A 25,154-nucleotide genomic window follows, 5' to 3' on the forward strand; every position below is an offset into this window, starting at 1 on the left:
TGTGTCATTGCATTTAGCGTCTACGCCAGGAAATTTCCAGACATACATAATAAGCTTAACCCTTTCCAATCCACTGTCTGACCTCTGAAGACATTATGATTTAAGGCTGTTCAGCTCTTATGTTAGAAGACATCCGTCGGGGTTCTCTTACTGTATATTGCCAGCCTCTCTGCTGTCTGAGCCCATCCAATGTGTCACCTCATGCAGTACTGGCTTTAGCCAGCAGATAGCGCCGTTGTATAATGGCAGAAAAAGAGTAAACCACCTAGGAAAACCAGGATACAAATTGGATGGGAAAGAGTTAATCAAAGGGCTCTCTAACCTGACAAGGCAAGAGTGTCCTTCTGGCTTGTATACATCGGTGTACTGCCAATACAAGGGAAAAAAGAAAAGGCATAGTAGACTTTCCTGTTCTATAGAACAGTATACAGTGTAACAAATAAAACAAACTGGGTACATTTTTTTTTTACATGGGATCTGCTAGCGAAATATTCGCTAGTTTGTATGTATGTTTTCAGGTGGCAAAATTAACTTAAAGGGGTTGTCCCGCGGCAGCAAGTGGGTCTATACACTTCTGTATGGCCATAATAATGCACTTTGTAATGTACATTGTGCATTAATTATGAGCCATACAGAAGTTATAAAAAGTTTTATACTTACCTGCTCCGTTGCTGGCGTCCTCGTTCCCATGGAGCCGACTAATTTTCGCCCTCCGATGGCCAAATTAGCCGCGCTTGCGCAGTCCGGGTCTTCTGCAGTCTTCTATGGGGCCGCTCGTGTAGAATGCCGGCTCCGTGTAGCTCCGCCCCGTCACGTGCCGATTCCAGCCAATCAGGAGGCTGGAATCGGCAATGGACCGCACAGAAGCCCTGCGGTCCACGGAGACAGAGGATCCCGGCGGCCATCTTCAGCAGGTAAGTATGAAGACGCCGGACCGCCGGGATTCAGGTAAGCGCTGTGCGGGTTGTTTTTTTAACCCCTGCATCGGGGTTGTCTCGCGCCGAACGGGGGGGGGGTTAAAAAAAAAAAAAAAACAGTTTCGGCGCGGGACAACCCCTTTAATATTTGAGGAGGCTTACAAATCACACGGCATTGAATGTGATTAGAAGGCATCTGATTTATTAGATACTCCACAGAGACATTAATACAAAGACATTTGAAACAAGGCTAGAAGACACTTGTAATGAATAATTTATGAAAATTCATTTCTTATCATTGGTTATTAAAAACTCAACAAGTGCCCCAGGTTGACATGATGTCTCTTTAGAGGCAGGACTTCTTTCAGCCTGATTGAATCTGTTTTTCACGAGACCTCAGTAAATGGCCTTGCATTCCTGTGATAGAAACAATCATAATATGTGAATATATGCTAAAGGACAGACAGAGAAATAGCAAGGAAGAGCAGGTACAAGACAAGATGGAGAATGGAAAATAATATAGCTTTTATCACAGTTTATGCGTGAGGAATAACATCTGTCAGAGGCCTCAGTTGGACATTTACGTCAGGAGCTGTTCCTGACTTGTATCTCTGGATGTATGCAGAGGAGGAAATGAACTGTATCCTCCCAGCAGTGATAGAGGAGGGAGCAATGGTCAAGTTTTTTTCCTCCACACCCAGCTCGGCAGTAGCTTCCAAGCCAGAGTCAGGCTACAGGTGGCTATACTGCCATGAGGGCTAGACTATCACACATACAGAGTACAACCACTTTCCATTTTGTTTTTTGGCACCCAACACTTCACCATTGGGCTCCTTTTAGAGTTCGATTCAAGTGAAGCCAGCGTATTGGGCAGAAAGAAAAGGGACAAGCAGAATTTTTCTCTGCCTTTTTTTTCTCCCTATCATCGTTATCCTCAACATCTTTTTCTACTTTCATATGGTAGTACAGTCCATACTTATGTGTGGTTAAAAAAAATCCTACCACATCTATGACATCCTTACACTGTAGATTTTTGCAGGGCATCCTCATTGGTTGGTTGAACACCTTCAGACACGTGGCATTATCCTAGCTCTGCTTGGGGGTCTTCTGCTATGAGAGCTTTTATGAGCTCTGCGGCTGTTCTCCCTAGAACCCTTCTCTTATGGCGGAAATGCTGTGGAATTGTAGAGATTTTGCTGCATTTATATTACAAGCCATGTAGAGGAGATTTAAAAAATCACAATATGCAGAAATTTTCTGCGATGCATCAGCAACATTTTTGAAAACTGCTGCAGATTCTAAACCTGCAGCATTTCTATTTATGTTGCAGTCATGGTGATTTGCTGTTTAATTCTATCAATACCTGTATTTTGTAACCATTTAGATGCGGATTTCGTTGTGGCGAGTATTCAGTTGCGGAATCCCCACAGCGTTTCTGCGATATGAGAAAATGCCTCAGGACAAGACAGAAGTTACTTGGAACAGTGTGAGGAGCAAGAGGGGTACTTATTATGGGGCAATGCAAACATGAGGCGGCTGGTCCGGTTACAGTTCAGCACTCTGATCTATGAGCTCATACTGGTATCGTTGGGAAACCAGTATGTGCTTGGAGGTAGCACTCCAACTTTGTAAACATCAATTATTGATATACAGGTGACTATATAGGCGATTTATTGGGCACAATAAAGATTTGATCTTTTACTTAACCCCCCGGAGTGCTGCTCTCATATATATTTTGTTGCTGAAATTGCGATCCAGGATCTCTGATGAGCGTGCACCATCTGGTGAGGATTGTCTTCCCTGCATATTGAAGGTGAAGTGTGTGCTGTGATCTATTTCGCTATATAGGCGATTTATCATACTGTATACAGTGGGATACATTGCAGCCTTCTGTGAGGTTTATATGTCGCTTCTATTATACACTGTAAAATGCAATGTCAATGGAGCATTTTTGGCAGGATCAGCTAACCATCTAATGTGCATAGTAGTGCCCTGACTCTTGACAAACAGCAGACTTCAGGGAAAATAATATATGGGTAAAGTTCAGCATACTTGATATTTTTGTTCCCAAGAAAGATAAGCCGCCACCAGTGTACAGTGTATATAGGAATCAGGAGGAATAGCTGTTGGCCTAAGGCCACTCTCACACACAGCGTCATTAAAACGCTGTATTTCAAACAGGTTACTGTGTTTGACAGTGCTTTTTAACACACCCCCTCATAATGGGTGATGGGGTGCATTAACAAATGTAAAAAGGCATGAAAATGGAGCATACAACGCTTGAAAATCGCAGCATTGAAAATGTGTTTGAGTGTAGGTCTGCAAGGCCCCATTAAAATCAATGGGAGCATTGTACCGCGAAATGCCGCACTAATCGCGGTAAAAGGCACTAGTGTGAGAGTGGCCTTAAAACTACGTAGATATCAAAAATTAAAACTTTATTGAAAAAAAAAAGAAACCATTACAGACACCACACCAAGGAGAATGATAAAAATACCGTACCAAATTCACCCGCAAAGTGGGATAGAAATATCACATACTGGGCTTTTACCCACTAGCGCTTTTTTTAACGCTGCAATATCGTTGCGTTTTTTTACAGCAAATGTCAATTGGACTTTCTAATGTTAAAATCGCACCGCACAAAATCGCAAGTTTGCGCTTATGCGATTTTTATGCGATTTTTAACATTAGAAAGTCCCATTGACATCTGCAGTAAAAAAAAAAATGCAGCGATATCGCAGCGTTAAAAAAAACACTAGTGGGTAAAAGCCCATAATTTGAAAGAGCAGCTAACAAATAAATACTATTGAAAAATCCAATGCATCATAAATCCAAAGTACTGTCCTGAGTAGTATCACAGAAAATACTGGTACCATATATTATAATCACAGTATCAAAATGCAACATCCACCCAATTCTGTAAAAAACAAAACCTGTAAAAAAGATGCAAAGCGTCGCGGCTTGTGGGTTGTGACAGCGTCGTGGCATGGTGGCCTCAACGCAGGCCAAGAGCTGTTGCCTTGTTATGCAGGACAAGGGTTAATACACCATGTGCAGAGCCTGCTGGTGCTGTCTTTCTTTGCTGTATGGATGTATGCTGAATTAGTCATGTCTGGGAGAAGAGTGGAGGTGTGCTTCTCCAATTGCTGTTCAAGTCGTCAGGTGTGGAGTAGTTGTATATTCTAACCCCTCCTTGTGCTCAGTGCTGCTTATTCCATTCCATAGTGAAGTTTGGAGCTCTTCTGTACTGGGTTCATTGCTACTTGCAGATAGGTTGGTGCGGGTTCCTTTTCAGTTCTATTTCTGTTTTCATTTCTGTATTTATTTGCTGTTCGGTTCATCTCTCTGGGGGCCTCTACAGGGACAGTTATGGCCCAGGATGAAGACCGTGGGGCCGCCTCTATCGAGGCGATTACTCCGCTTCTAGGCAGGGACTCTTCACCTCCTGCTACGTTAGGGCCAGGCTTCCTTTTCCCTGGAGTGGTGTTACTGTTCAGCATAGCGTGGTGTGCGTCTTATTTTAGTTGTGTGTGTGTATATTCTCCGAGGCCGTGCTGAGCGTAGTACTTTTTGTGTTGTGCGGTCTTTTCGTACTGGTTTACATACTCCTGTTGTGGTGTGCACTGTTCTACACTGCATATTAGTATCAACTAAGTAGTATTAAAGGGGTTGTCCCGCGCCGAAACGGGTTTGTTTTTTTTTTCAACCCCCCCCCCGTTCGGTGCGAGACAACCCCGATGCAGGGACTTAAAAAAAAAACAGCACAGCGCTTACCTGAATCCCCGCGCTCCGGTCACTTCTATACTTACCGGTTGAAGATGGACGCCGGGATCTTCTTCCTCCGTGGACCGCAGCTCTTCTGTGCGGTCCATTGCCGATTCCAGCCTCCTGATTGGCTGAAATCAGCACGTGACGGGGCGGAGCTACACGGAGCCCCATTGAGAAGAGAAGAAGACCCGGACTGCGCAAGCGCGTCTAATTTGGCCATTAGACGGCGAAAATTAGACGGCTCCATGGAAACGAGGACGCTAGCAACGGAGCAGGTAAGTGAAAAACTTTTTATAACTTCTGTATGGCTCATAATTAATGCACAATGTACATTACAAAGTGCATTATTATGGCCATACAGAAGTGTATAGACCCACTTGCTGCCGCGGGACAACCCCTTTAATCATTGTGAACGTCGCCCTGTGTCCGTGCTGAGCGTAGTGCTTGTGAGCTGCACGGTGCTTGACACAAAGCACGCGTCGGGGCTGTACCTACTGCCATGGGTAAGTTGGTTTTTATGGAATTTAGTGGATATTGCATTCTCTGTGGTGTAGTGTCTGTAATGTATTCTATATTTGTTTTTCAATAAAGTATTAATTTTTGTTATGATGTCATGCTCTGGTCTTTTCTCTTGGCTTGTACAGTATGTATAGATGGGTTACTCTTTAAGGCTGCCTGTCCACGGAAGGGTTTGAATTGCATTCCCTGCAGTGATAATCTGGCCACGGGGAACGTAGTGAAAGCTCTCCATAGCGTTGCTATGGAGAGCGCTTCCCCCCCCTGTCCATGAGCGCAGAATCATTGCGATTCTCTGCGGCCAGCCTATCTGTCAGATAGGCTGACAGCAGAGATCCGTCTGCCAGCTCCTGCTCCCGGGCGGCGGAGATTCGCCGTAGGATACCGCAACGCCTGTGGACTAACTTGAATATTAGGGCACTTTTACACTGTACAAGAATCATTCTCACTGAACTACTGGAATCTGAACAATAATTTGGTCATTGTTCAGTTTTTGAAATCATACAAATCAAACGACAATTGACTTGTATAAACAGACCATCTTTTGTGGTGGATTTCCTTTGCGGAATCACGCCTTACTCAATTAGGAATGATCACACCCTTCCAGATTGATTGATCAAAGGTATCGGACAGTGCACTGTCTCCTAGAAATCACTTAGTCTGACACAAGTTCAAAGAAAAAGTAACTTCCTGTTTATTCTTGGCGCGTAAAAGGGTTTTATAAGGCACATCATAAACAGCCCTTTTGGGGCAGGCAAGAATTACATAAACATAATGTGTTGATTGATTATTGGATAAGCGTCTTCCTTCATCCGGTCATCTGGTATTGCCTGTCACGTGGTAGCACTCTGGAGAGTAGAATGGGCTGTCTCGCCCCACGTGTGTCAAAACCGATATGATTGGAGGCTATATCATGAATTAGTAATTGCATAGACCGCCCATGTTATTTGCGTCTGTTTCCAGTAAAATCGCTGGGGGATTTTTGTGGTAAACGAAAGCGGTAGTCCGTCTCAGGTGCGGTTAATCGTCTAATTTTTACTTCCGTATTAATGCATGCAGCTGGACGGTCAGATATATTTATACATGTTGGTTACGTGCTAAATTCCATCTTTGTCAGCAGAGTTATGAAAAACAGATATTTCATATAAGCATTGCCTAATACTGTTGCGTAATTGTGTAATTGTACGTACACTTCTATAGTTGAATCAAAACAGATTTAAAGCATTTGAATTAACAAATATTCCCGTACGGCCCACTAAAGAACCCCAATACATAAAGATTTATATATTGGGGTTGCCACCACAGACCCCCCTTGAAACTATCTGTTTCACCAAACTCGCCCTGCTCCATCCCACCCCCACCGCTGACTCTAGACTTGTAATGTGTTGTAGACTGGAGCCATTGCTCTCATGGGGGTATAGGATGGGTCAACATCATCGTATTCTGGATCTGTGATGACGACATTGGCATTGACAGTGGGCCTACTGCCGGACATCATAGAGAAACAGGTGGACCAGGTAGACACCAGGGCCGGGATACACTGTATGCAACAACAAACAGAAATTAGAACCATTACCGTGGCAACAAAAACAGTTAGTATTTTCTTCATCAGAGTAAGCCCAAACCAGGACCCTGTCAACCAGTCAAACCACCCTTGATCCGTTCCTTGTTTGATACTGGTGGCTAGATCTCTCAGGCGGTTGATCTGTTGGTGGATTGACGCAAAGTTTTGTCAGAGAGGTTAAAACAACACATCCCTTCAAACTCTTCGCACCCGTGGTTCATGGTCATAAGGATGTAATCAATGGTGGCTCTGTTCTGTAGGGCGGCTCTTCGTATGTTTTGTACATCTAAGAGTAGTAGGTCCAGTGCCTGGGATGTGGCATTTAGGGCCTTTACCATGTCACAAGCTAAGCCGTTAATTACTCTTGTGTTATGCTGGGCCAATGCGGGGGTGCCTAGAATGCTGAGAGCTAGTGCAGTGTGCTCTGAGAAACTCCGTAGAGTAGGTGGTCCTACACAGTTATCGGCCAGGCCGTGGATGTCCCTCCGATCCCTAAGTGAGGGTGTGGGTGCCGGGGGGTCTGGCTTCTGATACATAAGGATACTTAGACGGGACAATGCACACGGTCCTCCTGTAATGTTGGCGGGGATATATGTGTATGTTAAATTGCCACAGGACAGGACCCATCCTACTGGTAGTTTGACATGTCTGGTGTGACTGGGACTCCGAACTACTTTTCCACAAGACATGGTGGTCACTATCTTTTGACATTGTTCTTCAGTACGGGAGCAAAGTATTCGGGAATCACTAGTGACCACTTGGCCCCTCTCACATTTCCCAATGTACCGTGGATTACATGTAAAGTTGTAACATACCTCAGCCTGTGAGACATTTCTGACCTGGAACTCAGTCATATTGGACCAGTCAGCGTGTTCTACAGCCTCACAGTAGGGACAATACTCATATATGTTAATGAAGGTGTTATCTTGTATCACATCACCCTCCCCCACATCATCATCATCATGTACCATTGCATAAATTGATCTCAATACATTTACTGGAGTGGGAATGGCCAGTAAGCAAGCTTGTAGAATATCTTCCCCGCTCCTTAATTTAGGCATGCACATATTAGTTATATTGATAACATCTCTGGCTAAATACTCCCACATATTGATATGGCTTTCCCTCACTCGTTTAGCCTGCTGCTTCTGGTTCTTCACTGAGGTACCCTTTCCGTCCCACATTACCAGAACCCCACATAGGAGAAGTATTATGATAACTTGACCTAAATATTTCATGATGAGTCGTCCTTCTGAGATGGAGCTTTCTTGCAGTGGCTTGCGTGGATCCAGGTAGGCTTCCCCTCTAGTTTCACCGAGGTGGCAGTGGTCAACAACACCTGGAATGGACCGTCGAATCTGGGCTCAAGAGAGTTTTTCCTCAGAAACTTCTTTACGTACACCCAATCTCCGGGCTGTATGGAATGGGTGCCTGTGTCCTGGTCTGGGTCTGGAATGGAAGAGAAAACTCGTGCATGGACTTTAGTTATTTCTTTGGCGAGTGATATAACATACTTAGTCAGAACATCGGAGTGCAATTGTAACTGCTGAGGGAAATAACACCCTAGTCTGGGGACGGTCCCGAAAAGAATTTCATAAGGTGATAACTTATGTTTTCCCCTTGGTGTGTACCTCACGCTATACAGTGCTATGGGGAGGATTTCTGGCCAGGGCATGCCAGTTTCTCGTGACATTTTAAGTATTTTTGTTTTTAAGGTACCGTTTAGTCTCTCTACCTTACCACTACTCTGGGGGTGATAGGGTGTGTGAAACAAAAGACTGCTGCCCAGCGCCTGCCATATCTCCTTGGTGACGTTGGCGGTAAACGCTGGACCTTGATCACTTTCGATGACTTCAGGTATTCCGAAACGGCAAATTAACTCAGTCATGAGTTTCTTAGCGGTACTTTTGGCAGTCATATTTGTACTTGCGTATCCCTCTGCCCACCCAGAGAAAACATCCACCACTATTAGGGCGTATTCAAAGCGTCCTGATTTCGGCATCTGGATATGGTCAATCTGGATCCGTTGGAATGGATACAGTGGCTTGGCCAGGTGTTTTCTTGGTGTCTCCTCCATTTTTCCTGGATTACATTGGGCGCAAATGGTGCAAGATTTGCAGTACTTGTCCACCAACGTTGTGATGCCAGGCGCCAGGTAATATTTCTGGATCAATGCGTTCATGAACATCTTGGACAAATGGGTTGGGCCATGTGCCCACTGTACCACTGCTGGGTAGAAGCTTCTAGGTAAGCATGGGCGGCCTGCCAGCGCAAACAATCCCTGTTCGTCCTTTTTCGCTCCCTTTTTCGTCCATTCTTCTTTTTCTTCCTTGCTTGCTCTCTTTTGTGCTTCTGTAAGGTAGTCCGGTCGTATCTTCTCATCCACACTGACCATCATGGACGGGTCTGGTTCCTCCGTTGATTCCACCCCTACCGGTAGAGCTTCCACCTGAATTCCAATTCTTCCAAACTCCTGCCTTGCAGCTCTTTTTGCTGCTTGATCCGCTGTATGATTACCAACGGCCTCTTCAGTGTTCTTCTTGCTGTGAGCTTTCACTTTCAGTACGGCCACCTTCCGTGGCAGTTGAAGGGCATCCAGCAGGTGCCTGATGGCTTGATGATGCTTGACTGGGGTGCCTGCAGCTGTGAGGAATCCTCTAACTTTCCAGATCATCCCGAAGTCGTGTGCCACTCCATGAGCGTACCGTGAATCTGTGTAGATGTTGGCTGTATGATCCTGGGCCACCTCACACGCCCGTGTGAGGGCCTGTAGTTCGGCTTCTTGTGCTGATACGGTAGGAGGGAGTTGTTGGGCTTGGATTATTTTCGTGGTGGTGGTAACTGCGTAACCGGTATGGTACCGACCCATCTCATCGGCGAATCTGGAGCCGTCCACGAAGAGTGTGTAGTCTACGGGTTCCAGTGGTTTGTCATAGACTGATGGTAGATGAGAGATTTCCTGTTGCATCATCTTGACGCAGTCATGTGAAGGACGTGGAATGTCGTAGTAGGAGACGGAACCATTCGGTTTTTCCTCACCATCGTTTCCATTCTCCTCTTCGCCTTCCCCCTGAAGAATTGGAAGGAGGGTGGAAGGGTTGAGGACATTACAATGCTGTAGGGTGACATTCTCCGGAATCAACAGTGAGCATTGCAAGCGTAGATGCCTTGCTGCTGATAGATGCTTCGGCTGTGTCTGGTTGAGTACGGCGGCAATGTCATGTGGAGCCAGGACAGTCAGAGGGTAACCCAACACGAGATCTGAGGTCTTGTCTAGCAAGACATGGGCTGCAAAGACTGCCCGCAGGCAGGAAGGTCCTGCTCTTGCCACTGGGTCGAGTCTGGCTGAGAAGTAGCCGATGGGTCGCGATTTTCCAGCATGTTTCTGAGTAAGGACACCTGATGCGTGTCCTTGATTCTCGGACACAAACAGAGCAAATGGTTTGTCGTAGTCTGGTAGTCCCAATGCAGGTGCTTTAGAGATCAGGTCCTTAAGCGTGCTGAAATTTCTTGTCGAGTCTTCAGAGAGTGTACACGGGGCCTTGGCCTTTCCTCCTTCTTCACCGATCCTTCTGACATCTTCTTACAGGGGTTGCATCAGCAAAGAGGCCTCTGGAATCCAGGCTCTACAGTATGAGATCAGTCCCAGGAAAGCTTGAAGAGCCTTTTCAGAGCGGGGAAGAGGCACTTGTTGAATGGCGGCGATTCGGTCTTCTGTCAAGTGTCGTACTCCTTGGGAAATGCAGTGTCCAAGGAAGATGACGGTGGTGCAGCACCACTATAACTTGGATTCTGACACTTTACATCCCTGATATGCCAGATAGCACAGAAGACTTTCAGAGGAGGAGGAGGCCGTGTCCAGATCGTCTGCGCAAAGTAACAGGTCGTCCACATATTGGAGTAAGACCACTGTGGGGTGTCCCTCCATCCATGGGTTTAGAATCAGAGACATTGCTTTGGCAAATTGGCTGGGTGAATTCTGTGCACCCTGAGGCATTACAGTCCATGTAAGTTGGCCTCCGTTGTGCGTGAATGCGAATAGATATTGGCATGATGCGTCTAATGGGACGCTGAAAAAAGCGCTTGTCATGTCTATCGCTGTGAAGTACTTCGCTGTTGGCGGAATTCCAGACAGTAGCGTGTGTGGATTCGGCACCAAGGGAGTTTCCAATATGGTCGCCTGGTTCACTGCCCGTAGATCTTGAACCATACGGTATTTGGTTGGTTCGCCCTTCGGTGTCTTCTTCTTCACCGGGAACAACGGGGTGTTGCATGGCGACTCACATGGCACAAGGGCTCCCTTCTGGATCAGCATCTTAATCTGTTCGTCGATGGCTAGCGACACTGAGTGCTTCAGTGGGTATTGTGGTCTTCTTGGGAATGGCATTCCGGGCTTCATCCTCACCATCACTGGTGGAACTCTCAGACGACCAATGTCCTCAGGTCCTTTTGACCACAGTGTATCAGGGATTCTTGCTTTCACCTCATCTGGTATTGCCTTTCGAACTTCTTGACAGGTCATGAGGAATGGTTCTGAGGCAAGTGTCATCTGGTCATCTTCAGATAGCGGGGAGGTAACCGTTATGCCACCGTCTTCAGTGTAGGCAATTGTAGCTTGAAGTCTTGATAGAAGGTCGGCTCCCAGTAGGTTGAGTGGTGAGGTCTTGTGGATCACAAATCTAGCCAGGATGTTCTGTATGCCGACAGGAAGTGGCTTGCTTAGTGGGTTTTCAGACGGCCTTCCTCCTACTCCTACGGTCAGTGTGGTCTTGTCATCCAGCAGGTGCTTGAAGGGGAAATCGTCAGCACGAATGATGCTCCTGGCTGCACCAGTGTCCAGTAGGAAGGTAATTGGATTCCCTGCAATAGAGAGAGTCACTTGGGCTTGGGGTCCGGTATTATCTAATGCAGGGTTCTGCTGGAAGGAGACCATACTGGAGACTGGCTTGCCCGCGTCCTATTGGGACGGGCCATGGTAGGATACTGGAGGTGGTGGTGGCGGAGGCGCAAAGTCATCAGAAGATGCCGGAGTCCTTGTCTGATTTGATTGTCCGCGTTGCTTGTACAGGACGCGACAATCTTTCTTGAAGTGACCTGTCCTGTTACATATAAAACACCTTCTTGGTGCAGATCCATCTTGATTGCGTGGAGTTCCCGCTGCCACCATGACTGGGGTAGGTCCGTTTCCTGCTACTCCCTTTGCGACTGGTAGTAAGACATCGATAGCCAGGATCTTGTATTCCGGTTTTGCTGCCATCAGTCCCTTTCTTATTGGGTCTCGTAAACCAGAAACAAAAGCAGCGGAAAGCATCAATTGGTGTGTTCTGATTTGTGATGAGAATCCGAGATCGTCAAAGAGTTGAATGAGGCGACCGTAGAATTTGTCCACGGATTCCCCTTTTTCTTGGGTCACGTCCTGCAGTGTGATAGCTTGATCCGCCAACCTGTCTTGCGCCCAGGCCTTCACTTGCTTGCAGAATTCCCTTCCGGAAACATATGTTGTCTCTGGAGTAGCATTCTCACTTGTCGGATCAAGGGATTTCTGGATGACCGGCCAATACGTATCTCCGGCCTTTACCTCCGTCAAGGCCTGTAGATCCTTCCAGGTGGCTGAATAATTACGTTGGTACTGGACCAACTTCCTGAAGAAAGGCATGGGTTGCTTTTCCGGATCTGGTAATCCCGCCTGGAGGGTAGTGGCCTGGCTTGGAGTGAAGCTGACGTATAGGAGCGGGGCGTCTGCAGGTACGAAGGGCATCCTGTGTGGTGCCAGCTGAGGCGTGATCTGTGGTGCCAGTGATTGATGTTCATCTTGTGTGAGGGAGTCTTGCGATCCATAAGGGTCATCTCCTTGTGGAGACATGAAATGGACCTTAGGAGTAGATGTATTGGGGGGTGCAAAGTTAAGTTGTTCTTGTATACTCGTGCGAGCCGCTGGGCTTTTGCGTAAGCTGGGCTTCGTTAGCGAGAATTGTTCTTCTGCTCCCCCTGAAGTCGCCGTCGCTGAGCGATGTTTTGGCCTTGCACCATATCCCTTGTTTGCCAATATGCCATCCCGGCGGCGCACCATTTTCACAGGAGGGGGTCGGCCTCGGAACTTCTCTCCAGACCTGGTGACTCCTGTTTCCCCATCCTCCTCACTGTCTGTCCATTGATCTCCATCTCCCTCCCTGGGTGGGGGTAGATCAAAGCCTCCCTGAGCTCCACCTTCACCTGCAACAGGTCCTGCGCTCAGCTGATCCTCTGTGCTTGCTTGGTCCTCTGTAATTGGCTGGTCTGGGAACAGAGGGACAGCTTGTCTTTGTGCTTGTAATGCTTGAGGATCTATCACTGGATATAGTGGAGACATGGTAGGTGTTTTGCGTCTCTGAGGTGTAGCAATATGGCTGCCTTCATGGGTGGACAGCTGGGTACTAGGCCTCTGGGGTGTACCAAGATGGCCACCGTATGGAGTGGGTGGCAGTGCCCTAGGCCTCTGAGGTGTCTTAAGATGGCTGCCAGAGGAAGTGGTCATTGAGGAAGTGGCTGTGGAACGCATGTTGGAATGCCTAGTGTTTCCTGCGACATCATCACAGTAAACTGCAGTGTTGAAACGCACGGCAGCTCCGGATACAGGAACTGCCTGCTCAGCGTTGAATCCAGGAAGTGTGGGCTCAGTTACACTTCCGTCTGGGCGCGGAGCGCCACATCCCAGACAGGTTTCTCGCTGCCTCGCGTTCTGCATTCCACATACTAGGCACATCCAATATGGTAAGTTACCTGAATGCATGGGAGGTGCTGACGGATGTGTAAGAAGTGGGTTCACAGCATTTGCATGATACACATAACGTTTGTATTTCCCCCCTCCTTCCTGCTCTGTCTCACTCCACCCGTCTCTATTCAGTGTTTTTGCGACTCGATACCACGCTTCTGCAGCTGTGAGCAAATTTTTATCCTGCAACCTGCCACGCCTATCTCTTAACAAGACTCGCCAGGGTTCTGGCTGAAGTCGTCCATTTGGATCTGGATCCCAGCCTGCAATTTTCCTTATCTGTGGCCACTTATCTGAGCAGTGTTTGCCTTCTCTCTCGGCCACTAAATCCCGTGCCCGCCGCCCGTCAATACTTGTAGTACTAATAGATTCTAAACTAACACTTCCTCTTTTTTCGGCCTCTGCAGGGTTTCCCCCCCCCCCCCCCCCCCCTCTCTCTAGCAGGAGGATATTTTCTCTTTCCGTGACAATACAACTAACCTGCTCCCCCCGTCTATTAACCTCCGTCACCCACAATACCCTACAACAAGGAGGTGAAATCCCTACCTATCTCAGGAGGGGGGCATGGGCCTCCCGTGTGTTTTTTCCGAGAAATCCACAACCCTCACCTGTACAGGCTGGCACTTCGTAAAGTGTCCCCCCGCTGGTTCCTATGGCCGCCTACACTTTCCCTAGGCGAACGGGAGGTTAACTGGCTGATATGACTACGGAGCAGGTGTATGCCAGCGTGCGTAGTTAGCGCTAACTGTGCCGACTGGGATAGTGTCGTAGTCCAGACAAGAGACAAGCGGTGCGGCTGCAGGTACTATAAATATCCCGTCCTTAGGTCACTGATCCGGAACAGTGATGGTCAAGAATATCTCTAGTTTCTAGCTTCTAGGGGCCTTTTTTTTTTTTTTTTTTTCTAAGTGAAATGTTTAATTCAGGAGCTGAGTGTCAGAGTGACTTCCTCTTTCCTGCAGCGTTGATCCCCCGCTTACCCCCTTCTTCTGATAACAGACTACAGTTTAACCCTATATCACAGACCTAACTTTAATTCTATGCAATATACAGACAGACTATTTCTATATGAGATGTAAGCAGGATTAACTCTACACGATATATAAACACTCTTAATTCTATGCAAGGCTTATCTTATGCAATGGATGAGCAGAACCATTCAGATTGTAATTACTTATACTCTACTGTTACATAATTTAGCAATAGCAATTGTTAGTACTGTCCATTACAGTTATAAACGTGACACTTTTGAACACATCAGAGAGTCAGTGGTAGCAGTGATTGTTAGGATTTCCACATCTCAGAGGGGGATGCAAAAACTGTCCTTGATACAACAGGTGTTGCATTCCAATCTCAAATACGGCAGTCAGGTCTAAAATTCTAGGAGTAACGCTAGATGCCGGACACAGTATGTCCCGTCCTAGAACCTCACAGAGTTCTACTGCTACACAGTTCAACAATCTACCTTCAGCCAGAGGGATCCACTCATGCACGTTTAAACGATAAACAAATATTTGTGGACCATCACCCTCAAGCAGTGGCCCGTAACCACAACGGTGGGTGGGGTACGGATCGCTCTGATTACAGATCTCCCATCCAAGGGTACTTATTGTCAATAACAATCCTTTTTTGCAATTTGGGCAAGACATGGGTGGTATACCCGCACAATTAGACAGACAATTAGACGGAGCACCAGTACGGCTGGTTTAGTCTTACTGCCCCTCGGGGTCCGGTCTGGCAGTTCCCTTTCTCTGAAAGCCTTTTACCAGACTTTACCAAAGTAGCGATACCTGCCCAGACGTTTGATGGCTTCCTTACCCTCAGGCTTTGTAACCAAACCAGACCAGAGCAGGACAGCCTTTTAGTCAAACTACCCTCACAGGTCCCCTACTCTTAGGTTTTGTAACCAAACCTGACCCGAGTAGTCGGGACACCTGCGCAGGGTCAAGCCCCCCCTTAAGGCAGCTACTGACCTTGCCACTCGACCAGTACTCTCAAAACAACAGGCATGTAATCATTCCTTCATATCTTATGACAGGTTCGTATCATGTGATCGAGACTTAAAGAAATACCTGTCGTCGTATGGCTCCAACTGACCGGCCTTGACACGACACAGGCAAACCTGAACTTAGCCACACAGGTATAGATAATCAATTTATCTTACCGTGTTCTTTAGATAGGTGGGCCCACCAAATCCAAGGTTGTCTGTCCGTGCCTTGTGTCCGGCCTCTTTGGAGCCTTTATCGATCACAGTCCCATCTGGGGTGCCATGTGGTGGATTTCCTTTGCGGAATCACGCCTTACTCAATTAGGAATGATCACACCCTTCCAGATTGATTGATCAAAGGTATCGGACAGTGCACTGTCTCCTAGAAATCACTTAGTCTGACACAAGTTCAAAGAAAAAGTAACTTCCTGTTTATTCTTGGCGCGTAAAAGGGTTTTATAAGGCACATCATAAACAGCCCTTTTGGGGCAGGCAAGAATTACATAAACATAATGTGTTGATTGATTATTGGATAAGCGTCTTCCTTCATCCGGTCATCTGGTATTGCCTGTCATGTGGTAGCACTCTGGAGAGTAGAATGGGCTGTCTCGCCCCACGTGTGTCAAAACCGATATGATTGGAGGCTATATCATGAATTAGTAATTGCATAGACCGCCCATGTTATTTGCGTCTGTTTCCAGTAAAATCGCTGGGGGATTTTTGTGGTAAACGAAAGCGGTAGTCCGTCTCAGGTGCGGTTAATCGTCTAATTTTTACTTCCGTATTAATGCATGCAGCTGGACGGTCAGATATATTTATACATGTTGGTTACGTGCTAAATTCCATCTTTGTCAGCAGAGTTATGAAAAACAGATATTTCATATAAGCATTGCCTAATACTGTTGCGTAATTGTACGTACACTTCTATAGTTGAATCAAAACAGATTTAAAGCATTTGAATTAACAAATATTCCCGTACGGCCCACTAAAGAACCCCAATACATAAAGATTTATATATTGGGGTTGCCACCACACTTTCATCTGTGATTGACAGCCAATTTACTGTGAATGTAGGCATATGCCAGACGTGATCTGCAGTGTAGAAGAAGGGGTTAAGTTACTAGCACTGTTGCCTTTCAGTGCTGGGTTCCTAGGTTCAATTCCCATCAAGGATAACATCTGCATTGACTTGAAAAAACTCCATCCAGATGTTACCCTTGGTCAATTTGAACTTACAATTCCAGCAAAGTAGCAGTGCTGACAACTGACCCCCTACACCTATCCTTTCTGCTCCAAAAAGAGGAAGAATAAACACAAAGAAAATGTAAACCATCCAGATGTTGCCGATGGTCATATTTAAACCTACAACTCAAGCAGTGCTAACAACTGAGCCACAAAACTTATTTATTCTGCTCTAATTGAGAAGAACAACAAGAATAAACACAAAGAACCTGAAAAACTCTTGGATATGAACTTATAGCTCCAGCACTGCAAGGGAGCAGTGCTATCTACTGAGTCACTACATCTGTCCATTCTGCTCTAGAGGAGGAGAACAGAAAGAAGAAACAAACAGAAAATACAAACGACATTCCAAATATTGCCATTGGTAAGATTTTAATCTAGAACTCCAGAAAGGCAACTGGGCTAATGACTTCCTTCTTGTTCTTCCTTCTCTTTCTTCCTCTTTCTTCTTCCTCCTCCAGTGGAGAAGGAGAATGAGTAGAAGGAAAAGAAGTATAATAAGGAAAAGGAAGAAGTAGATAAAGAAGAATAAGATCCTAAGCTTTTCCTTCTCCTTTTTCTCCTCCTCTGGAGAAGAAGAAACAGTAGAAGGAAGAAGTTTGGTGACTAGCACTCTTGCCTTGTAGCACTGCGTTTCTAGGTTCACGGCTGATTATGGACAACCTCTGCATCCGGAAAATAACCAAAAACAATTATTACAATATGTGGATGATTTATTGCCTTGCACTCCTACTAGCGATGTAGCAGAAACCCGCTCCCTCCTTGTATTTATAAGTAAATAGGGATGTAAAGTCTCTAAAGAAAAATTACAGATAGTTAAAAAAAATGGTGTTTTTAGGACATTGTATTTCTACACAGATGAAACATTTCAAACGAAAGCAAAAAGGTATTCGCATTAGTAGTAGAACCTTGTGTAAGAGATTTAAGAACATTTCTTGGGCTAGTCAGATATTGTAAGGAATGGATTCCATTTGCATCCTCCCTAATTACGCCTCTTTCTGATGTATTGTAAAATACAGATATTTCCAGCAGCACAATAGAACAACCACTCCTCTGGTGGGACCCTCAATAATGCACCAGCCACCCGAATCCAGACCTAATCCCCAGTCAAATGTAGAAAATAAATGTGGCAGCATTCACGGGTGTAGAAGTCACGAAGTTTCTTTTATTCTCCCATAACAAAAAAATTAATTTACAGGCTATGTTTGGGGACCAAAACGGGTCCAATTGGGGACCAAAACATAGCCTGTAAATACATTTTTTTTTCTTATGGGAGAATAAAAGAAACTTCGTGACTTCTACACCTGTGAATGCTGCCACATTTACTTTCCTCTTTTTGATGTATAGGCTGCTTGTAACAAAGGGCAACCATATGTTTTGACAGAAAAAGCAAAAGAGGGGTTTAAAAAGTTGAAATATGCTACTGTATTGACACTTCCTTTGAAAATTAAATATAATCCCTTTAATTTGTTTTGTCATGAAATATATAGGCATGCTAAAGGGGTGCTATCTCAGAACCACGGGGAAAACAGAAGCCTCTGGGGTGTTACTCTGCCCAACTTGATACAATAGTAAAGGGAGCACCGTTATGGATTAGGACCATAGCCGCTTGTGTCGTGCTTAAAGAGAAAGTTGCTGATATAGTATTAAATCATACATTGGTAATACAAATACCACATTCTGTTCAAGAATTATTGTTGCAAGAAAAGACAAAACATTTGTCTTTGTTACTTTATTAACACCTCCTAATGCAATCATCCAAAAACCTTTCGTGGCACTCAAAGGCATAATCAAAGGCAAAATGAGAAGGAACTAAATGACCAAGGATTAGTGAAGGGAATACACAAGGGACCTATATGTCTGCAACCACATACCTGGACCATTGTGTGAGGTGGAGCCTGTGGACTTGGAGCCTTCCATTATGGAGTCAGAAGTGCTTATGGCAATGAAACAACTAGCCAAAAATAAATCGCCAGGCATAGATAACATACCGGCAGAGCTATTGCTGCCAGTACCGGTGAAAATCAGCACGGTGCTGTGCCAGGCAGTATGGGTATCCACATAATGGCAACAGGACTGTAAAAGATCTGTCTTCATCCCTCTACCAAAGAAAAGTGACTCCCAGAAATGCTCCAACTACTGAACAATAGCCCTCATTCCAAATACAAGCAAGTTCCTTCTCAAAATTATACAAGAAAGGATGAGAGCAGTAGGCAAAGCGGGACTCGATGATGCACATGCGGAATTCCGTCGAGGACGCCCCCCCCCCCCCGCCCCGCAACCAAACCTGTGATGGACTATGGAAAAAGCTTAAGGATAGCAAAGGAATATCTACATGTCAGGATTTGAACTGGCAACCTCCTACACCCCGAGGGGCAGCCCTTCATACTGAGCTATTCAGCATGCTGGATAGCTCCCTCTGATTCTTAGTCTCATGTTCCTTATCCTTGTCTCCAGTTCCTGGTTTCGTGTTTTCCCCGTCTAGTCAACCCCGCGTCTTCTTCCTTACCCAATTAGCCTTCTGTATAAACCTGGCCCTGCTACTCCCTCCTTGCATGATTATTCTGCTTCACAGCACTGTTTGGTCAAGCTCCACATTACCTGATCCTCCAATATCTCTGCAAGACTGCTTGATAACGACTCCTGGCTTCTATCTGACTACGCTTCCCACCTCTTCCATTGTACTGCAACTGTGGCTACTTGCTCATTACCTCCAGCTTCCTCCTGACTACTCTCCTGTCACACAGAGGCCACACCTGTGGCTCCTATCCAGTGCCAGTAAGATGTTACACTACATGTGCTTCATCAACTACATCAAGGCCTTTGACTACATTGACCATGGCAAGCTATGGCATGCCCTACAAGAACTGGGCATATCAGCACATCTAGTCAAGCTGATAAAATCACTTTATACCAATCAATAAGCCACTGTGAGAACACAGTGTTGGGACACAGATTGGTTTGGGATTGGCAAAAGCATCTGACAGGGCTGCATCCTCTCACCATTCTTCTTTAACCTACATGCAAAAGTGATCATGCAGAAAATTGACCTGGAAGAATTGGAAACCAGGGTGAAAGTAGGTTGCAGAAACATCAACAACCTCTATTATGTGGATGACACAACTCTGCTTGCAGAAGCAGGTCTGAAGCAGCTGATATCTTAGATTAAAACTGAAATCGGAATCGACAACGAGGCAATAGAATGAGTGCATAACTTCATCTTCCTTGGTTCAAAAATTGACCACGATGGAGAATCTATGCTAGAGATAAAACATGGGATAGCATTGGGGCAAAGCACAATGCTAATCATGGACAAAATCTGGAAAAGTAGGGATATCAGCATATGTAGCGTTTTACCGGCACTGGGTAGGAGCCACGGGTGCAGTAGCCATGCGTAATGTAGAGTAGTCAGGAGGAATCCGAAGGTCATGAAGTACAAATAGATGAGGCAGAAACCGTAGTCAGGAGAAGAGCCGTGAGTCATTATCGGGAAGTCTCGGTTACAGTACAAATAGATGAGGCAGGAAACGTAGTCATATGAAAAGCCAGAAGTCGTTATTGAGAAGTCTCGGTTGCAGTACAAATGGATGAGGCAGAAAGTGTAGTTGTGAGAAGAGCCAGAAGTCGTTAGCAGGTAGTCACATCTCACAGGAGAGGAGCAGTTTAGGTGGTGCAGCTTGATAAAGGCAATGGAGCAGAATAATCATGCGCTGGTGCAGTGGCAGGGCCAGGCTTTTATAATGAGCCTAATCAGGAAACAGGTAGGGTCAGGACCAGGAGGCAGACACTAGATTACTGGGATCAGGGAACAAGGCTTAGAATCATGCAAGGGAACTGAATTGCTCCTGCTTGGAGTGCAGGAAGTTCCAGGTTCGAGTCCTGATGGAATGGAAACTAAACAGAGGAAAGTGGAAACTATCGGTTTACCATACATAGCCATGTATGGATGTGAAAACTGAAATGTAAAAAAAGCCGATAGAAGGATGATTGATGCGTTGGAACTGTGGTGCGGGCGTAAACTGCTGCATATACCCTGGACAGCAAGAGTAACAGAGAAGTCCTGAATTGTATAAGACCCAATATATCACTGGTGGACAAGATGACTGGGCTCAGGCTCATGGAGGACAAGATGACCGGACTCAGGTTAATGGATTTTGACCATGTAATGCAAGCAGAGTCGCTATAAAAATCTATAATGCTTGGACAGATCAGTGACAAAAGAATACCTGGCCATAAACGGACACAATGGCTGACACTGTCAAAGCTGATAATGTTTAAAAGTAAGTCTCTGTTCTCCACTATGTAAGAACAGATAGCTGAGGTAAAGGCACTCACTGAAGCATATATAATGGCAGAACAGAGGACAGCAAATATTTATACAGACATCAGAAATGCGTTTGGAATAGCTCACGATTACGATGCAATATGACCCAGTAGAAATTTTATTGAGTCCTCGGGTAAACTCATTAAAAATGCAAAAATGCTAGCTCAACGGTTTAGAGCCTTGAAACTACTTAAGTAATTTGTTCTTGTGTAAGTGCAAGTTCATATAAAGGAGCAGTCAAAAGAAGCTGAAGGAAACAGCAAATCTGATGCTGTAAATATATACACTATGCAATCAGTGTTAGGGAAGGTTGACCTGCAATTATTACAAAATCTCCAGGAGCAAGCTACCGCTCAGGAAAAAGGAGAATGGATATAACAAATGGGGACCAAAGGGGTGGGTGGGCTATGGAATGTAGGTACAAGGCTGTGCTTGCTTAGAGAACTGCATCCAATGACCCACCCACTACTCTAAGGGTGGCTTAAAAAAAAAACCACGCTTCTATTTGCAACAATGCATTCCCTATGGTGTGTGCACATCCGTGCTTTACAGGCGTGTGCCTGCAAAGATAGGACATGCGTGCACCATAGCGAATGCACGCATTGTTTTCAATGGAGCCACAGCTGCTGCCGGCGGCTCCATTGAGAACAATGGTCTGCCGGCACCCCTGCATTCTTTTTTAGGGAGGGGTTTTACATATAAGCCCTTCCTTGAAAAAAAAATAGATACTCACCTTGCTTCAGCTGCAGGGGCTCAGCCGTGTCTTCTCCTGCTGTCCCCTGCACAGTAGTGCTGATCTATTAGCAGGTGGGCATTTAAAATCCCCGACTGCTGAAAGAGCTGAATGTTATTGGCTAAGGTGCTCAGCCAATCACAGGCAGATCTCGCCCGTCATTCATTCGGGGAGAGCTGCCTGTGATTGGCTGAGCACCTGCCGGGGGTCACGGCAGCGGCGTATGCAGGATTTAGGGTGGTAAGTAAGGATTTGGCGCTCACTAGAAGGATACTGGAGAGTGTAGTAGATGAGTGGTCTTGATTCCCAGGTGAAGATGAATATTCATAGGTGCTGTAAACAATCTCATAAGAGAGAGCAGCTAGAGGGAAACTCCAGTCATGGCATGAAGGAGGAAAACATAAATGGAATAAAAGGGAAAAAAACCTCAGCGCTCGCACCGTAGAATAAATGAAAATGGAATGTACTGAAAAGACTGAAGTTATGTCACTTACTTCCAGGAGGCGCCTTTAGGGTAGGCGCCTCCTAATCCAAATAGGCGTATCAGAAATGGCACCGATCAACAATGATGGAACCTGTTCATCATTGTTGATCGGTGCCATTTCTGATACGCCTATTTGGATTAGGAGGCGCCTACCCTAAAGGCGCCTCCTGGAAGTAAGTGACATAACTTCAGTCTTTTCAGTACATTCCATTTTCATTTATTCTACGGTGCGAGCGCTGAGGTTTTTTTCCCTTTTATTCCATGTATGCAGGATTTAGAGATAGAACAAGCATTCCATACTCCTTATCATCTGCAGAGTATCAGCAGAAAGTGGAAAGATTAAATGGTAGAAATTAAGACAGCAAGTAAATTCTGGAGCAGGCGTTGTATTTAAATCTTTCAGTTTCTTTTATTGCTTCATCCATATTAAAATTAAGGAAACTTATAACACAGCAGTGGTGTAAAACCAGACATATAGGCAGAATTCAAGGAGTGTTCTGGTCAACGCGTTTCAGTTCTTTATTAATGACCGCACCTTCCATAACATTACAAAGCTTTAATTAACAAAATACACACCACCTTCACATGTGCAGTGAAAAACATCAAACAAATATACACTAATAGAGGAAATATATACAGAGGAAGCAAAATAAAAAGCAATACATGGTTGAAATAAATGTAAAATGAAAAACAAACAGAAAAGAATTAGGGCTCCTTCCCACGGACGGATTTCCGCCACGTAATACGCGTCATGCGGGACGGAAAACGACGGATCCGGAGGTAAGTATTGGGGTCTCTGGGGGGTGCCTTGATGGGCTTCACCACCCGTGGGAAGCCAGCCTTAAGGCCAAATGCACACAGGCGGAAATTCTGCTGCGAGATTCTGCGCGGAATTTTTGCTGTTGCACACTGCCATAGGGTTGCATTGGTATGCACTTCTATGCAGACAGCCGTGATTTTGATTGCGGAAAACTTGTGCGATAACAAAATCGTGGCATGTCTTATTTCAGTGCAAGCCTCTGTGCGCCAGCCAGCACCTCCGCAGAACAGGGCGAAGACGCTGGCCAGGTAAGCCGCGGGTGACTGCATTCGGCTTTATAAGGTCAGTATGAAAATTCAAACCAGATTAGTGACAAGTGTTTAATAAAAAAACAGGACAGAAACTTAAAGTGAGGATGAGGTCTCATTGCCACACAATTACACAGAGAAAGACAGAATTCCCTGTGGTGGAGCATTTTTCTAGTTAATGACACAACTTGAAAGACAAGAAAAAGTTATTAAATTGGAAGGCATTTTCAAATGACAAGGCTACAAGAATTTGGGAATAAAAATGTATAACAACTTTTCAGCAGAGGGTTAAATTCTTCAAAAGGATTTGTGCGTGACTGGGAAGTATGAAACATCTATAACACAGATAACACTGCTGACCTGATGATCTCTTAACACTAATTCAGGGACCATAAAAACCTTCACATCTATGTTTGCATTTCTGTTGTAGTATTCTTTTAAGTGCAAGTTAATCCCACCATGTCTGTGCCTTGTCATAAGTATGTGTGCATATATGCGTATATATAATATATGCATGCCTCTTCGGATCCATTTCTTATGCCTTGATAAAGGACCCTGTGAGGTCCGAAAGCTCGCATTGTATCATGTATTTTTGTTAGCCATGAAAAGGTATCATATCTACAAGATTACTTGGTTTCTCTTACAGAACAATCACATAGGAAAATCCAGAAACCTTCTGTAGTTGGAAAAGCTCTTCTCCAATCCCCTCCCCGTCTGGGCTTATTAACTGTTTCAATAGCATGCTATTTTAAACCCTTCAAACTTCCAGCATAATGAGTAAAAAAAAAAGTTTAGAAAGATTAGATAAATTATATGCTGCAGGACTCTTCACATCTATATATATAAAGATGAAAGCCCTGACTGACTCACTGACTGACTCGCCAAAAGTTCTCCAACTTCCCGATGTCGTAGAAACATGAAATTTGGCACGAGCATAGATTATGTCCAAAATAGGAAAAGTAATTGGGTCCCAACTCGATAATTCAATTCTAGCACAAAAGAATTAGTGTAGAAATTTAACGTACATAATCTAAATCTCTTACTTCCCAATGTCATGGAAACTTAAAATTTGGCACGAGCATTGATTATGTCATAAATAGGAAAAGTTAATGGGTCCCAACTCCATTATTCAATTCTATGTGCAAAAGAATTAGCGTCCAAATTTTACGTACAGAATCTAATTCTCTCACTTCCCGGTGTCATAGAAACTCGAAATTTGGCAGGAGCATTGATTATGTCATAAATAAGAAAAGCTAATGGGTCCCAACTCGATTATTCAATTCTATGCGCAAAAGAATTAGCGTCCAAATTTTACGTACAGAATGTAATTTTCTCACTTTCTGGTGTCATAGAAACGTGAAATTTGGCACGAGCATTGATTATGTAATAAATAGGAAAAGTTAATAGGTCCCAACTCAATTATTCAATTCTAAGCGCAAAAGAATTAGCGTCCAAATTTTACGTACGGAATCTAATTCTCTCACTTCCAGGTGTCATAGAAACGTGAAATTTGGCACAGGCATTGATTGTGTCATATATTGGAAAAGTTATTGGGTCCCAACTCGATTACACAGGTCTGCAAAAAAAACTTTTTTAAAAATTGTTTTGATTTTGTTAAATCATCTTTATGTAGTTTTTTGCACAGATTTCAAAAATGACATGGGATTTTTCCTATCACGTAAGGCTTGCCTACAAAATAAAGTTGAAGTATTTGAAAAAAATACAAAAAATGGAATTTTTTTTATTTGTTTTTCTTATTTTAACATGAAGTAAAAGCAAAAAACACCAACAATACCTAGC

Source organism: Eleutherodactylus coqui, chromosome 3 (genome assembly GCF_035609145.1).
Source record: "Eleutherodactylus coqui strain aEleCoq1 chromosome 3, aEleCoq1.hap1, whole genome shotgun sequence".
NCBI classification, from domain to species: Eukaryota; Metazoa; Chordata; class Amphibia; order Anura; family Eleutherodactylidae; genus Eleutherodactylus; species Eleutherodactylus coqui.